This window comes from Oncorhynchus masou, chromosome 13 (genome assembly GCF_036934945.1).
Source record: "Oncorhynchus masou masou isolate Uvic2021 chromosome 13, UVic_Omas_1.1, whole genome shotgun sequence".
NCBI lineage: Eukaryota > Metazoa > Chordata > Actinopteri > Salmoniformes > Salmonidae > Oncorhynchus > Oncorhynchus masou.
This window is the reverse complement of record NC_088224.1, coordinates 27,470,942-27,488,014: the sequence shown is the minus strand read 5'-3', so window position 1 is coordinate 27,488,014 and position 17,073 is coordinate 27,470,942. Positions and strand designations below refer to the sequence as shown.

Below are 17,073 nucleotides of genomic sequence, written 5' to 3'. Positions count from 1 at the left end.
GGATTTAAACACACACAGACACACACACCATCATATTCATCCCCTAGTGGATTTAAACACACACATACACACACACCATCCTATTAATTCTCTAGTGAATTTAAACACACACAGACACACCATCCTATTCATCCTCTAGTGGATTTAAGCACACATAAACACACATACCATCCTATTCATCCCCTAGTGGATTTAAACACACACACAGACACACACACCATCATATTCATCCCCTAGTGGATTTAAACACACACACAGACACACACACCATCCTATTCATCCCCTAGTGGATTTAAACACACATAAACACACACACCATCCTATTCATCCTCTAGTTGATTTAAACACACACAAACACACACACCATCCTATTCATCCTCTAGTTGATTTAAACTCACACAAACACACACACCATCCTATTCATCCTCTAGTGGATTTAAACACACACAGACACACACACCATCCTATTCATCCTCTAGTGGATTTAAACACACACAGACACACACACCATCCTATTCATCCTCTAGTGGATTTAAACACACACAGACACACACACCATCCTATTCATCCTCTAGTTGATTTAAACACACACAAACACACACACCATCCTATTCATCCTCTAGTGGATTTAAACACACACAGACACACACACCATCATATTCATCCCCTAGTGGATTTAAACACACACAAACACACACACCATCCTATTCATCCTCTAGTGGATTTAAACACACACAGACACACACACCATCCTATTCATCCCCTAGTGGATTTAAACACACACAGACACACACACCATCATATTTATCCCCTAGTGGATTTAAACACACACAGACACACACACCATCCTATTCATCCCCTAGTGGATTTAAACACACACAGACACACACACCATCCTATTCATCCTCTAGTGGATTTAAACACACACATACACACACACCATGCTATTCATCCTCTAGTTGATTTAAACACACACAAACACACACACCATCCTATTCATCCCCTAGTGGATTTAAACACACACACAGACACACACACCATCATATTCATCCCCTAGTGGATTTAAACACACATAAACACACACACCATCCTATTCATCCTCTAGTTGATTTAAACACACACAAACACACACACCATCCTATTCATCCCCTAGTGGATTTAAACACACACAGACACACACACCATCCTATTCATCCTCTAGTGGATTTAAACACACACAGACACACACACCATCCTATTCATCCTCTAGTGGATTTAAACACACACAGACACACACACCATCCTATTCATCCCCTAGTGGATTTAAACACACACAGACACACACACCATCCTATTCATCCCCTAGTGGATTTAAACACACACAGACACACACACCATCCTATTCATCCTCTAGTGGATTTAAACACACACAGACACACACACCATCCTATTCATCCCCTAGTGGATTTAAACACACACAGACACACACACCATCCTATTCATCCTCTAGTGGATTTAAACACACACAGACACACACACCATCATATTCATCCCCTAGTGGATTTAAACACACACAGACACACACACCATCCTATTCATCCTCTAGTGGATTTAAACACACACAGACACACACACCATCCTATTCATCCCCTAGTGGATTTAAACACACACAGACACACACACCATCCTATTCATCCCCTAGTGGATTTAAACACACACAGACACACACACCATCCTATTCATCCTCTAGTGGATTTAAACACACACAGACACACACACCATCCTATTCATCCCCTAGTGGATTTAAACACACACAGACACACACACCATCCTATTCATCCTCTAGTGGATTTAAACACACACAGACACACACACCATCCTATTCATCCTCTAGTGGATTTAAACACACACAGACACACACACCATCATATTCATCCCCTAGTGGATTTAAACACACACAAACACACACACCATCCTATTCATCCTCTAGTGGATTTAAACACACACAGACACACACACCATCCTATTCATCCCCTAGTGGATTTAAACACACACAAACACACACACCATCCTATTCATCCCCTAGTGGATTTAAACACACACAGACACACACACCATCCTATTCATCCCCTAGTGCATTTAAATCCTTCAGCTCTCTGCTCTTGCACTTTTAACTTTTTAAGTGGATTGCATTTCTCACTTTTAATGATATGGTGTGTGTGTGTGTGTGTGTGTGTGTGTGTGTGTGTGTGTGTGTGTGTGTGTGTGTGTGTGTGTGTGTGTGTGTGTGTGTGTGTGTGTGTGTGTGTGTGTGTGTGTGTGTGTGTGTGCGTGCGGGTGTGTGCGGGTGTGTGCGTGTGTGTGCGGGTGTGTGTGTGTGTGTGTGTGTGTGTGTGTGTGTGTGTGTGTGTGTGTGTGTGTGTGTGTGTGCGTATGCGGGTGTGTTGTTGCTAGGTTCAGCAGGGTTATATCCAACACGCTGTATCAGGTGATTAGCACACCAGCAACAGCAGAACTTTTCTCAAGTCTGTTGAAATTGAAGTAGTACTTGTTTGATTCCTCCATCTTACCTTGATTTCTGACAGAAATTCCCCCAGCATCCACACACTGTACCCTTCAAGAGGGTTGATCCTATACTGTCTCTATGTGTCTGAAGTACAGAACTGGCTGGTGGGACTCTCTCCCAGGAGAAAGATGGATGGATGAGAGGAACTAGTGCAGGTGAATGATAAAGAGATTTCTTTGGTGGTTAAATTCTCAAACACGATCCGCGTACTTCCTACACATTTTAATGCCCTTTGAAACACATCAGCGACAGATTTACCCTTGAATCCAATACAATTACAAAGATTCATTCATTCTGAAAGGTGACATTTAAATTGTAATTTGCGATATACATATTGCAATTCCATCCCATTGAGAAGGGTATCCTTGACGACCTGATTAGAAGACACCTCCACACACAGTACGCTGTCTCCTTTCTTATTAACTGATCAAAGTATTACAGTTTGACATGAGAACAGTTGCAGGTGTTGCACATGGAAAAGGTAACAGTAACATGATAACCACTGGTCAATCATGCTGTGAAGGGAACAAGTACTCTCTTGCCCAAAAAATTGTAAAACCACTGTCCTTGAAATCAACGACTTGATGTGAGTGGCATGCATCATCACCCAACCCACTAAAGAACCGAGTATGTTCAGCCGTTGAAGGGGTGTGTGTGTGTGTGTGTGTGTGTGTGTGTCTTAGCGATCATGTTGCCCCATTCCATTGTCAGCGACGGGAACAGTTTGCATTTCACAGGTTATTGCCGCTTCTCGATTGCATCTGCCGTTACGGTGCCCGTCCACTTCACGCTCCATTAGCCCTGCGAAGCCATTTCTCTCCTCTTTCTCCCCCATAGACTCACAGAGAAGGTGCTGCCTCTATTCTCTTGTACACCTGGGCTGGCTTCCCCATAGAGATAGTGTATAATGTATATAGTGTTCTATTTAATTCTGTATGTCTCCCCCACTGAGCACAGGATCCATTCCCCTCCTCCTTGTGTTGCTGTGATGAGGTTGTGTATCTTAGCTTACTCCACTGCTGTAGCTGCTAGCTAAACCCAGCAGGTACCCTGTCCATCCTATAAAGTGTGCCGCGATGTTAATGTAGTGTTTACTGGTGTGTTATTGAAGAGGGAGCTAGATACTGTGGGTTCGTAGCACTTGATTTCACGGTACTGCTTCTGTTGATATTTCCATGGGATTTTAGAGGAAATTCCCTCCTCAGACAAAGGGAACCAGGCTCAGGAGGCCCATGCTTCATCTTCTGCCTCGCAGATACACTTACAGAAAACAAAAACAAATGAAAACCACAAAAACACGTTTTCATGGGATCTTATGTGAAGTTAATGTGATAACGTGTGACAACATGTAAACTATGAAAATACACATGTGAAGTTTTCTAAAAACACGTGTTTTCACATGATTTCATGTGAATTTTCATGTGAAATCATGCGATTTTCCATATGTGATATCATGTGTTTTTTCAGTAAGGGTAACCAGCCCCATGTTCAGAGTTCAGGCACAAAGGAGTGTGTGTGGGTTTGTATTTTGTGTGCGGGTGCGGGTGTATGTGTGTGTGTGTCTGCGTGGGGACAGTTAGTGATGTTAGAGAGTATGATATGGAGAAGTCATTTCAGGTCACTGGCACCTACAGTCACATTTCACCTGCTCTGGTCTCTGACATAGAGAGTTCAGAAAGCTGCCTGGCATAGCATCAGTTGTGTTTCTCTGGTGTCTGACATAGAGAGTTCAGAAAGCTGCCTGGCATAGCATCAGCTGTGTTTCTCTGGTGTCTGACATAGAGAGTTCAGAAAGCTGCCTGGCATAGCATCAGCTGTGTTTCTCTGGTGTCTGACATAGAGAGTTCAGAAAGCTGCCTGGCATAGCATCAGCTGTGTTTCTCTGGTGTCTGACAGAGAGTTCAGAAAGCTGCCTGGCATAGTATCAGCTGTGTTTCTCTGGTGTCTGACATAGAGAGTTCAGAAAGCTGCCTGGCATAGCATCAGCTGTGTTTCTCTGGTGTCTGACATAGAGAGTTCAGAAAGCTGCCTGGCATAGCATCAGTTGTGTTTCTCTGGTGTCTGACATAGAGAGTTCAGAAAGCTGCCTGGCATAGCATCAGCTGTGTTTCTCTGGTGTCTGACATAGAGAGTTCAGAAAGCTGCCTGGCATAGCATCAGCTGTGTTTCTCTGGTGTCTGACATAGAGAGTTCAGAAAGCTGCCTGGCATAGCATCAGCTGTGTTTCTCTGGTGTCTGACATAGAGAGTTCAGAAAGCTGCCTGGCATAACATCAGCTGTGTTTCTCTGGTGTCTGACCACACACTATCTCCACTGGGGTATGTGTGTGTGGAGGGGCATGGTATCAGCTTGTATGTGTGTGTGGAGGGGCATGGTATCAGCTTGTATGCGTGTGTGGAGGGGCATGGTATCAGTTTGTATGTGTGTGTGGAGGGGCATGGTATCAGTTTGTATGTGTGTGTGGAGGGGGATGGTCATATATCACAGGCTCCCAGAGAAGAGAGGGGGAAGGGGCGCGTTGGTCGGTGCATCCCATGGGTCGGGTATGTGGTGGGGAGGGGGAGGGGGGGGTTAAGGAAGAGAGGGATATTCATGGCGAGGTGAACACTATGAGAGAACGCCCCCAGGACAATCAATTACCCAGCATTCCAAACATATGACCAGGAGCAGATACATCCCAGTGATGCATCAGACAACAGACCTGGGAAATAGATGGGCTTTTAATACTTCAAGACGGATGGTGGGAGGAGGAGGGAAGGACGGACGGAATACATCTAGTCCTCCATCTCATCATCACCTCCTCCAACTAGAGATATTATTGCTTCTCTTTTCTCCCAAATGAAAGACAGAATAATATTCCTTCATTCTATGAATAGGTCATTCCCTCTTGAATAACTTTTGATTTGATTGACCCTGTAGGTCAGGTGTTTATGTGAAGGACTGGGCCTTAGGGGCTTCTTTTAGAAATAACAATATATTAACATGAGAACACATACTTTTATTGCCAGATAAAGACACAGACTGTGTTTACACAGGCAGCACAACTCTGATCTTTTTAGTCACTAATTGGTGTTTTAACCAATCAAGTCAGCTCTTTTGCCACACAATTGATTAGAAGATCAGAATTGGTCTGCCTTTGTAAACGCAGCCAAAGACAACATAGACTGTAGTCTGTAGTAGAGTGTGTAAAATATGGTGGTGTACACTACGCTCCTGAGTGGTGCAGCGGTCTAAGGCACCTCATCTCAGTGTTAGAGGCATCACTACAGACCCTGGTTCCATTCCAGGCTGTATCACAGCGGTCTAAGGCACCTCATCTCAGTGTTAGAGGCGTCACTACAGACCCTGGTTCCATTCCAGGCTGTATCACAGCGGTCTAAGGCACCTCATCTCAGTGTTAGAGGCGTCACTACAGACCCTGGTTCCATTCCAGGCTGTATCACAGCGGTCTAAGGCACCTCATCTCAGTGTTAGAGGCGTCACTACAGACCCTGGTTCCATTCCAGGCTGTATCACAGCGGTCTAAGGCACCTCATCTCAGTGTTAGAGGCGTCACTACAGACCCTGGTTCCATTCCAGGCTGTATCACAGCGGTCTAAGGCACCTCATCTCAGTGTTAGAGGCGTCACTACAGACCCTGGTTCCATTCCAGGCCGTATCACAGCGGTCTAAGGCACCTCATCTCAGTGTTAGAGGCGTCACTACAGACCCTGGTTCCATTCCAGGCCGTATCACAGCGGTCTAAGGCACCTCATCTCAGTGTTAGAGGCGTCACTACAGACCCTGGTTCCATTCCAGGCCGTATCACAGCGGTCTAAGGCACCTCATCTCAGTGTTAGAGGCGTCACTACAGACCCTGGTTCCATTCCAGGCCGTATCACAGCGGTCTAAGGCACCTCATCTCAGTGTTAGAGGCGTCACTACAGACCCTGGTTCCATTCCAGGCCGTATCACAGCGGTCTAAGGCACCTCATCTCAGTGTTAGAGGCGTCACTACAGACCCTGGTTCCATTCCAGGCCGTATCACAGCGGTCTAAGGCACCTCATCTCAGTGTTAGAGGCGTCACTACAGACCCTGGTTCCATTCCAGGCCGTATCACAGCGGTCTAAGGCACCTCATCTCAGTGTTAGAGGCGTCACTACAGACCCTGGTTCCATTCCAGGCCGTATCACAGCGGTCTAAGGCACCTCATCTCAGTGTTAGAGGCGTCACTACAGACCCTGGTTCCATTCCAGGCCGTATCACAGCGGTCTAAGGCACCTCATCTCAGTGTTAGAGGCGTCACTACAGACCCTGGTTCCATTCCAGGCCGTATCACAGCGGTCTAAGGCACCTCATCTCAGTGTTAGAGGCGTCACTACAGACCCTGGTTCCATTCCAGGCCGTATCACAGCGGTCTAAGGCACCTCATCTCAGTGTTAGAGGCGTCACTACAGACCCTGGTTCCATTCCAGGCCGTATCACAGCGGTCTAAGGCACCGCATCTCAGTGTTAGAGGCGTCACTACAGACCCTGGTTCCATTCCAAGCCGTATCACAGCGGTCTAAGGCACCTCATCTCAGTGTTAGATGCGTCACTACAGACCCTGGTTCCATTCCAGGCTGTATCACAGCGGTCTAAGGCACCTCATCTCAGTGTTAGAGGCGTCACTACAGACCCTGGTTCCATTCCAGGCCGTATCACAGCGGTCTAAGGCACCTCATCTCAGTGTTAGAGGCGTCACTACAGACCCTGGTTCCATTCCAGGCCGTATCACAGCGGTCTAAGGCACCTCATCTCAGTGTTAGAGGCGTCACTACAGACCCTGGTTCCATTCCAGGCTGTATCACAGCGGTCTAAGGCACCTCATCTCAGTGTTAGAGGCGTCACTACAGACCCTGGTTCCATTCCAGGCTGTATCACAGCGGTCTAAGGCACCGCATCTCAGTGTTAGAGGCGTCACTACAGACCCTGGTTCCATTCCAGGCTGTATCACAGTGGTCTAAGGCACCTCATCTCAGTGTTAGAGGCGTCACTACAGACCCTGGTTCCATTCCAGGCTGTATCACAGCAGTCTAAGGCACTGCATCTCAGTGTTAGAGGCGTCACTACAGACCCTGGTTCCATTCCAGGCTGTATCACAGCGGTCTAAGGCACCTCATCTCAGTGTTAGAGGCGTCACTACAGACCCTGGTTCCATTCCAGGCTGTATCACAGCGGTCTAAGGCACCTCATCTCAGTGTTAGAGGCGTCACTACAGACCCTGGTTCCATTCCAGGCCGTATCACAGCGGTCTAAGGCACCTCATCTCAGTGTTAGAGGCGTCACTACAGACCCTGGTTCCATTCCAGGCCGTATCACAGCGGTCTAAGGCACCGCATCTCAGTGTTAGAGGCGTCACTACAGACCCTGGTTCCATTCCAAGCCGTATCACAGCGGTCTAAGGCACCTCATCTCAGTGTTAGATGCGTCACTACAGACCCTGGTTCCATTCCAGGCTGTATCACAGCGGTCTAAGGCACCTCATCTCAGTGTTAGAGGCGTCACTACAGACCCTGGTTCCATTCCAGGCCGTATCACAGCGGTCTAAGGCACCTCATCTCAGTGTTAGAGGCGTCACTACAGACCCTGGTTCCATTCCAGGCCGTATCACAGCGGTCTAAGGCACCTCATCTCAGTGTTAGAGGCGTCACTACAGACCCTGGTTCCATTCCAGGCTGTATCACAGCGGTCTAAGGCACCTCATCTCAGTGTTAGAGGCGTCACTACAGACCCTGGTTCCATTCCAGGCTGTATCACAGCAGTCTAAGGCACTGCATCTCAGTGTTAGAGGCGTCACTACAGACCCTGGTTCCATTCCAGGCTGTATCACAGTGGTCTAAGGCACCTCATCTCAGTGTTAGAGGCGTCACTACAGACCCTGGTTCCATTCCAGGCTGTATCACAGCAGTCTAAGGCACTGCATCTCAGTGTTAGAGGCGTCACTACAGACCCTGGTTCCATTCCAGGCTGTATCACAGCGGTCTAAGGCACCTCATCTCAGTGTTAGAGGCGTCACTACAGACCCTGGTTCCATTCCAGGCTGTATCACAGCGGTCTAAGGCACTGCATCTCAGTGTTAGAGGCGTCACTACAGACCCTGGTTCCATTCCAGGCTGTATCGCAGCGGTCTAAGGCACCTCATCTCAGTGTTAGAGGCGTCACTACAGACCCTGGTTCCATTCCAGGCTGTATCACAGCGGTCTAAGGCACTGCATCTCAGTGTTAGAGGCGTCACTACAGACCCTGGTTCCATTCCAGGCTGTATCACAGCGGTCTAAGGCACCTCGTCTCAGTGTTAGAGGCGTCACTACAGACCCTGGTTCCATTCCAGGATGTATCACAGCGGTCTAAGGCACTGCATCTCAGTGTTAGAGGCGTCACTACAGACCCTGGTTCCATTCCAGGATGTATCACAGCAGCCTAAGGCACTGCATCTCAGTGTTAGAGGCGTCACTACAGACCCTGGTTCCATTCCAGGCTGTATCACAGCGGTCTAAGGCACCTCATCTCAGTGTTAGAGGCATCACTACAGACCCTGGTTCCATTCCAGGCTGTATCACAGCGGTCTAAGGCACCTCATCTCAGTGTTAGAGGTGTCACTACAGACCCTGGTTCCATTCCAGGCTGTATCACAGCGGTCTAAGGCACCTCATCGCAGTGTTAGAGGCGTCACTACAGACCCTGGTTCCATTCCAGGATGTATCACAGCAGCCTAAGGCACCTCATCTCAGTGTTAGAGGCATCACTACAGACCCTGGTTCCATTCCAGGATGTATCACAGCGGTCTAAGGCACTGCATCTCAGTGTTAGAGGCGTCACTACAGACCCTGGTTCCATTCCAGGATGTATCACAGCAGCCTAAGGCACTGCATCTCAGTGTTAGAGGCGTCACTACAGACCCTGGTTCCATTCCAGGCTGTATCACAGCGGTCTAAGGCACCTCATCTCAGTGTTAGAGGTGTCACTACAGACCCTGGTTCCATTCCAGGATGTATCACAGCAGCCTAAGGCACTGCATCTCAGTGTTAGAGGCATCACTACAGACCCTGGTTCAAATAAAAGTTCAAATAAATGCAGTATGACCCTGTTGGTAATCTAGGGTGGAGTGTGTACTACTATAGTGATGTAGGGTGGAGTGTGTACTACTATAGTAATGTAGGGTGGAGTGTGTACTACTATAGTAATGTAGGGTGGAGTGTGTACTACTATAGTAATGTAGGGTGGAGTGTGTACTACTACAGTAATGTAGGGTGGAGTGTGTACTACTATAGTAATGTAGGGTGGAGTGTGTACTACTATAGTAATCTAGGGTGGAGTGTGTACTACTATAGTAATGTAGGGTGGAGTGTGTACTACTATAGTAATCTAGGGTGGAGTGTGTACTACTATAGTAATGTAGGGTGGAGTGTGTACTACTATAGTAATCTAGGGTGGAGTGTGTACTACTATAGTAATGTAGGGTGGAGTGTGTACTACTATAGTAATGTAGGGTGGAGTGTGTACTACTATAGTAATCTAGGGTGGAGTGTGTACTACTATAGTAATGTAGGGTGGAGTGTGTAGTACTATAGTAATGTAGGGTGGAGTGTGTACTACTATAGTAATGTAGGGTGGAGTGTGTACTACTATAGTAATCTAGGGTGGAGTGTGTACTACTATAGTAATGTAGGGTGGAGTGTGTACTACTATAGTAATCTAGGGTGGAGTGTGTACTACTATAGTAATGTAGGGTGGAGTGTGCACTACTATAGTAATCTAGGGTGGAGTGTGTACTACTATAGTAATCTAGGGTGGAGTGTGTACTACTATAGTAATCTAGGGTGGAGTGTGTACTACTATGGTATTCTAGGGTGGAGTGTGTACTACTCTGCAGTTTTCAGCTGAAGTAATCTTGCCCTCTGTTTGAAGAAGCTGTTAAATTAAGACATTTAATTGTTGGGCCCTGTGCCATCCTTCCACACACACTCTCTCACACACCCTTCACTTTCAAGCACGCTGCCACACTTTATAGGACCACTGCTCTCCAGGACACTCAGCTAATCCTCATCTGGTCAATGAGCTACGTCCTGTCCTCCCTCCATCCCTCTCTTCTTCCCTCCCTCCTGTCCTCCCTCTCCCTCCCTCCTGTCATCCCTCCCTCCCTCCTGTCCTCCCTCTCCCTCCCTCCTGTCATCTCTCCCTCCCTCCTGTCCTCCCTCTCCCTCCCTCCTGTCATCCCTCCCTCCTTTCATCCCTCCCTCCCTCCTGTCCTCCCTCTCACTCCCTCCTGTCCTCCCCCTCTCTACTCCTGTCCTCCCTCCTGTCCTCCCTCCTGTCCTCCTGTCCTCCCTCCTGTCCTCCCTCCTTCCTGTCCTCCCTCCCTCCTGTCCTCCCTCCCTCCTGTCCTCCCTCCTGTCCTCCTGTCCTCCCTCCCTCCTGTCCTCCCTCCCTTCCTCCTGTCCTCCCTCCAGTCCTCCTGTCCTCCCTCCAGTCCTCCTGTCCTCCCTCCTGTCCTCCCTCCTGTCCTCCCTCCCTCCTGTCCTTTCTCTCTTTCTCTCTGGCTGCTGGAGTAGCTGACAGACAGTTTTCTGGGCTGGTGGATGCCTGGGATAACGTTAACACGCAGCCTTAACGTTTCGTAGAGAGAGCCGCAGGCTGGACCATCTGTGTCATCCCAGCCTCCACCCGGCACCATGGCAACCTAACAGATGCACCAGTAAATAAACAGAACATTTCTCCTGGAGACCAGTTGCCACATCCCATAATACCATGGCAGCCTTTAACACCCACCAGGTGGGGAGCGATGAACAACACATAACTCTACCCACGCTAGCAGAGAGTTGCAGCTAATGGTGTGTGCGTGTGTGTGTGTGCACGTGTGTGAGTGTGTGTGTTTGCGTGTGTGTGTGTGTGTGTGTGTGTATGTGCGTGTGTGTGTGTGTGTGTGTGTGTGTGTGTGTGTGTGTGTGTGTGTGTGTGTGTGTGTGTGTGTGTGTGTGTGTGTGTGTGTGTGTGTGTGTGTGTGTGTGCATGCATGCGTGTGTGTGTCCTGGCTGGGAGACACCTGGACAGTGATGTTATGTATGACCTTGCAGCAGGGTGGATTCTACAGTAGTTATGCCAGCTGAGCTACCAGCGGTAACACAGTGGTACTGTATATGGCCAGCAGTGGTACTGTATACGACCAGCAGTGGTACTGTATACGACCAGCAGTGGTACTGTATACAACCAGCAGTGGATCTGTATACGACCAGCAGTGGTACTGTATACGGCCAGCAGTGATACTGTATACAACCAGCAGTGGTACTGTATACAACCATCAGTGGTACTGTATACAACCAGCAGTGGTACTGTATACAACCAGCAGTGGTACTGTATACAACCAGCAGTGGTACTGTATACAACCAGCAGTGGGTCTGTATACGACCAGCAGTGGTACTGTATACAACCAGCAGTGGTACTGTATACAACCAGCAGTGGATCTGTATACGGCCAGCAGTACTGTATACGGCCAGCAGTGGTACTGTATACGGCCAGCAGTGGTACTGTATACGGCCAGCAGTGGTACTGTATACGGCCAGCAGTACTGTATACGGCCAGCAGTGGTACTGTATACAACCAGCAGTGGATCTGTATACGACCAGCAGTGGTACTGTATACGGCCAGCAGTGGTACTGTATACGGCCAGCAGTGGTACTGTATACGGCCAGCAGTAGTACTGTATACGGCCAGCAGTGGTACTGTCTACAACCAGCAGTGGATCTGTATACGACCAGCAGTGGTACTGTATACGACCAGCAGTACTGTATACGGCCCGCAGTGGTACTGTATACGGCCAGCAGTGGTACTGTATAAGGCCAGCAGTGGTACATTATACAGCCAGCAGTGATTCTCTGTACGGCCAACAGTGGTACTGTATACGGCCAGCAGTACTGTATACGGCCAACAGTGGTACTGTATACGGCCAGCAGTACTGTATACGGCCAGCAGTGGTACTGTATACGGCCAGCAGTGGTACTGTATACGGCCAGCAGTGGTACTGTATACGGCCAGCAGTGGTACTGTATACGGCCAGCAGTACTGTATACGGCCAGCAGTGGTACTGTATACAACCAGCAGTGGATCTGTATACGACCAGCAGTGGTACTGTATACGGCCAGCAGTACTGTATACGGCCAGCAGTGGTACTGTATACAACCAGCAGTGGATCTGTATACGACCAGCAGTGGTACTGTATACGGCCAGCAGTGGTACTGTATACGGCCAGCAGTGGTACTGTATACGGCCAGCAGTACTGTATACGGCCAGCAGTGGTACTGTCTACAACCAGCAGTGGATCTGTATACGACCAGCAGTGGTACTGTATACGACCAGCAGTACTGTATACGGCCAGCAGTGGTACTGTATACGGCCAGCAGTGGTACTGTATACGGCCAGCAGTGGTACTGTATACGGCCAGCAGTGGTACTGTATACGGCCAGCAGTGGTACTGTATACGGCCAGCAGTTGTACTGTATAAGGCCAGCAGTGGTACTGTATACGGCCAGCAGTGGTACTGTATACGGCCAGCAGTGGTACTGTATAAGGCCAGCAGTGGTACTGTATACGGCCAGCAGTGATACTGTATAAGGCCAGCAGTGGTACTGTATAAGGCCAGCAGTGGTACTGTATACGGCCAGCAGTGGTACTGTATAAGGCCAGCAGTGGTACTGTATACGGCCAGCAGTGGTACTGTATACGGCCAGCAGTAGTACATTATACGGCCAGCAGTGGTACTGTATAAGGCCAGCAGTGGATCTGTATACGACCAGCAGTGGTACTGTATACGGCCAGCAGTGGTACTGTATACGGCCAGCAGTGGTACATTATACAGCCAGCAGTGATTCTCTGTACGGCCAACAGTGGTACTGTGTATGTCCAAGCATAATCTCTGTTAAACCCAGAACTAAACTCTTGCGTAATTAATCAGATGCTCGATTAAGTTCTGGGTCCAAACATGTTAAGAGAAGAGATGACTGCTCATTCAGCCCAGGGTTCCAGTCTAGAAGCAGGCATTCCACTGTGCTCAGAGGGCACTTTCGATGCTGCAGTTTAGCTGCAGCCGAGCCCAGAAAGACAGTTCTCATAGACGGACACAGAGAGAAGTTCCTAAAATTCCTAAAAAGATCCTTTCGTTATCACCTTTGTACCAAAAATATCCACGGAATATATCCAAGATATATTTCCCATCGTTTAACATTTTATATGAATCCAATGTCGGACATGCTTCTGCATGACGTGATGACGTTGTCGCTGCTCAGGCTTGCTCCAGAGAACATGAGTAGACTACGTTGAAGACAACGGGCATCCATCTTGGAAGCAGTTCTTTTATACCTCAGTGATTCAGCCAGCCAGATTCCTCTCTTGCTTTCATCGTCAGTGTGCACCCTTTTTTGTTATTAAAGCCCAGACAGATTCCTGTCTTGCTTTCATCATCAGTGTATGCCTGTTTGTTAATTAACTCCCAGGTAGAAGATCAACCTAAGCACCACATTCGTCCTGGAATTCTCAGGGGACTTCGTAAAAAGCCTAAATATCCTTGGGCTCATGCATGAATTTTCCACTGTGTGTTTCGATTAGTGTTGCACGCTATACTGGTACCGAGGTAATATCACAGTACCAAAATATCCTGACACTTATGATACCAACATTACAGAATACCGTAGTGGGGTTTCATACGATACGCAAACTGTTTCCGCCCTACGAACATTTCTCAAATGTTCATAAAGTTGGTTTTGTTTATAAATTCAGTTGAATTTGTTAAGCAACAGCCACTAGTTGCTTGTAAGCGCCACTCCAGTAATGTCCACTTCACTTCCATGTGCATATCATATCTATAATCCCTAACCTGGCATCACTCACTTGGTTCTCTCCGTGCGCTCTTCCTGCGCATCGACTCCTCAATCAGTTTTGTAAATATAATTTAGCCCGTGATGGCGAGTGGGGATGCAGTCCCTGATGCGTCTTCTGATGTTACATTGAATACAATGGAGCAGCGCACAGAGCTGATATAATAACCAAGAGCACAGGCCAGTCAGAGGCTTTGCGAGTTCGCTGTCACGCAGCATTCAAATGCCAGGGAGGACAAACCGAGCACAGCTTTGAAACATGCTTGCAGCTTTACAGCGAAGAAAATGGCTTGTCTCATCACCAGAGCTACTGTTTATTTTCTTCCTGTGCGATTTTACACACATTTATATCATTCCAAAAATCATGTCGCGGGCTGGTTTGATAACAAACAACTTTGTTCAGTCATCTTACCCAGCAAGCTAACAACCTGGTAACTTGACAGTAAGTCTAGGCAAATGTGATTGATCCAGGAAGAAAGGGAAAGGGACTGCTTCACTACATATGTAGGATTCATGTAGACCTAATCAAACATCTATCTCTTTCTGCTGCTCCTTACATTCTGTTTGGCGCCTAACGTTTTTAAAGTTGGGAGCAGTGTGAGTGTATGTTTGTGGGAGACAGAGAGAGGGGTCTGTGTGTTTGTGGGAGACAGAGAGAGGGGTGTGTGTGTTTGTGGGAGAGAGGGAGACAGAGAGAGGGGTGTGTGTGTTTGTGGGAGAGAGTGAGACAAGAGAGAGGGGTGTGTGTGGTAGTGGGAGACAGAGAGAGGGGTGTGTGTGTTTGTGGGAGAGAGGGAGACAGAGAGAGGGGTGTGTGTGTTTGTGGGAGACAGAGAGAGGGATGTGTGTGTTTGTGGGAGAGAGGGAGACAGAGAGAGGGGTGTGTGTGTGTTTGTGGGAGAGAGGGAGACAGAGAGAGGGGTGTGTGTTTGTGGGAGAGAGTGAGACAAGAGAGAGGGGTGTGTGTGGTAGTGGGAGACAGAGAGGGGTGTGTGTGTTTGTTGGAGAGAGGGAGACAGAGACAGGGGTGTGTGTGGTAGTGGGAGACAGAGAGAGGGGTGTGTGTGTGTTTGTGGGAGAGAGCGAGACAGAGAGAGGGGTGTGTGTGTTTGTGGGAGAGAGTGAGACAAGAGAGAGGGGTGTGTGTGTTTGTGGGAGACAGAGAGAGTGGTGTGTGTGTTTGTGGGAGAGAGGGAGACAGAGAGAGGGGTGTGTGTGTTTGTGGGAGACAGAGAGAGGGGTGTGTGTGTTTGTGGGAGACAGAGAGAGTGGTGTGTGTGTTTGTGGGAGAGAGGGAGACAGAGAGAGGGGTGTGTGTGTTTGTGGGAGACAGAGAGAGTGGTGTGTGTGTTTGTGGGAGACAGAGAGAGTGGTGTGTGTGTTTGTGGGAGACAGAGAGAGTGGTGTGTGTGTTTGTGGGAGACAGAGAGAGTGGTGTGTGTGTTTGTGGGAGACAGAGAGAGGTGTGTGTGGTAGTGGGAGACAGAGAGAGGGGTGTGTGTGTTTGTTGGAGAGAGGGAGACAGAGACAGGGGTGTGTGTGGTAGTGGGAGACAGAGAGAGGGGTGTGTGTGTGTTTGTGGGAGAGAGCGAGACAGAGAGAGGGGTGTGTGTGTTTGTGGGAGAGAGTGAGACAAGAGAGAGGGGTGTGTGTGTTTGTGGGAGACAGAGAGAGTGGTGTGTGTGTTTGTGGGAGAGAGGGAGACAGAGAGAGGGGTGTGTGTGTTTGTGGGAGACAGAGAGAGGGGTGTGTGTGTTTGTGGGAGACAGAGAGAGTGGTGTGTGTGTTTGTGGGAGAGAGGGAGACAGAGAGAGGGGTGTGTGTGTTTGTGGGAGACAGAGAGAGTGGTGTGTGTGTTTGTGGGAGACAGAGAGAGTGGTGTGTGTGTTTGTGGGAGACAGAGAGAGTGGTGTGTGTGTTTGTGGGAGACAGAGAGAGTGGTGTGTGTGTTTGTGGGAGACAGAGAGAGTGGTGTGTGTGTTTGTGGGAGAGAGGGAGACAGAGAGAGGGGTGTGTGTGTTTGTGGGAGACAGAGAGAGTGGTGTGTGTGTTTGTGGGAGACAGAGAGAGGGGTGTGTGGTAGGGAGGGAGGGAAGGAAGGAAGGAAAGTCTATGTCGATCTGTTTACTGAGAAGTAAAGGTTTCATGCAGTGTTTTCCCCTTACTGCCACAATGAGATACAGATCATTCTGCATGTACAGTATATTCCTCCCTTCCCTTCCTCCCTCCCATTCCTCCCTCCCATTCCTTACCCCCATTCCTCCCTCCCATTCCTCCCTTCCCTTCCTCCCTCCCATTCCTCCCTCCCATTCCTCCCTCCCATTCCTTACCCCCATTCCTCCCTCCCATTCCTCCCTTCCCTTCCTCCCTCCCATTCCTTACCCCCATTCCTCCCTCCCATTCCTCCCTCCCATTCCTTACCCCCATTCCTCCCTCCCATTCCTCCCTCCCATTCCTCCCTCCCATTCCTCCCTTCCCTTCCTCCCTCCCATTCCTCCCTCCCATTCCTCCCTCCCATTCCTCCCTCCAATTCCTTACCCCCATTCCTCCCTCCCATTCCTCCCTCCCATTCCTCCCTCCCCTTCCTCCCTCCCCTTCCTCCCTCCCATTCTTCCCTCCCATTCCTCCCTCCCATTCCT

General features: G+C 48.7%; 1 protein-coding gene across 1 annotated transcript in view; it reads left to right on the top strand.

The window, feature by feature from the left end:
• The window catches only part of LOC135552036 (retinoic acid receptor alpha-A-like), a 122,544-nt gene that overhangs the window by 50,704 nt on the left and 54,767 nt on the right, over nucleotides 1-17,073 (top strand). The window lies entirely within an intron of this gene.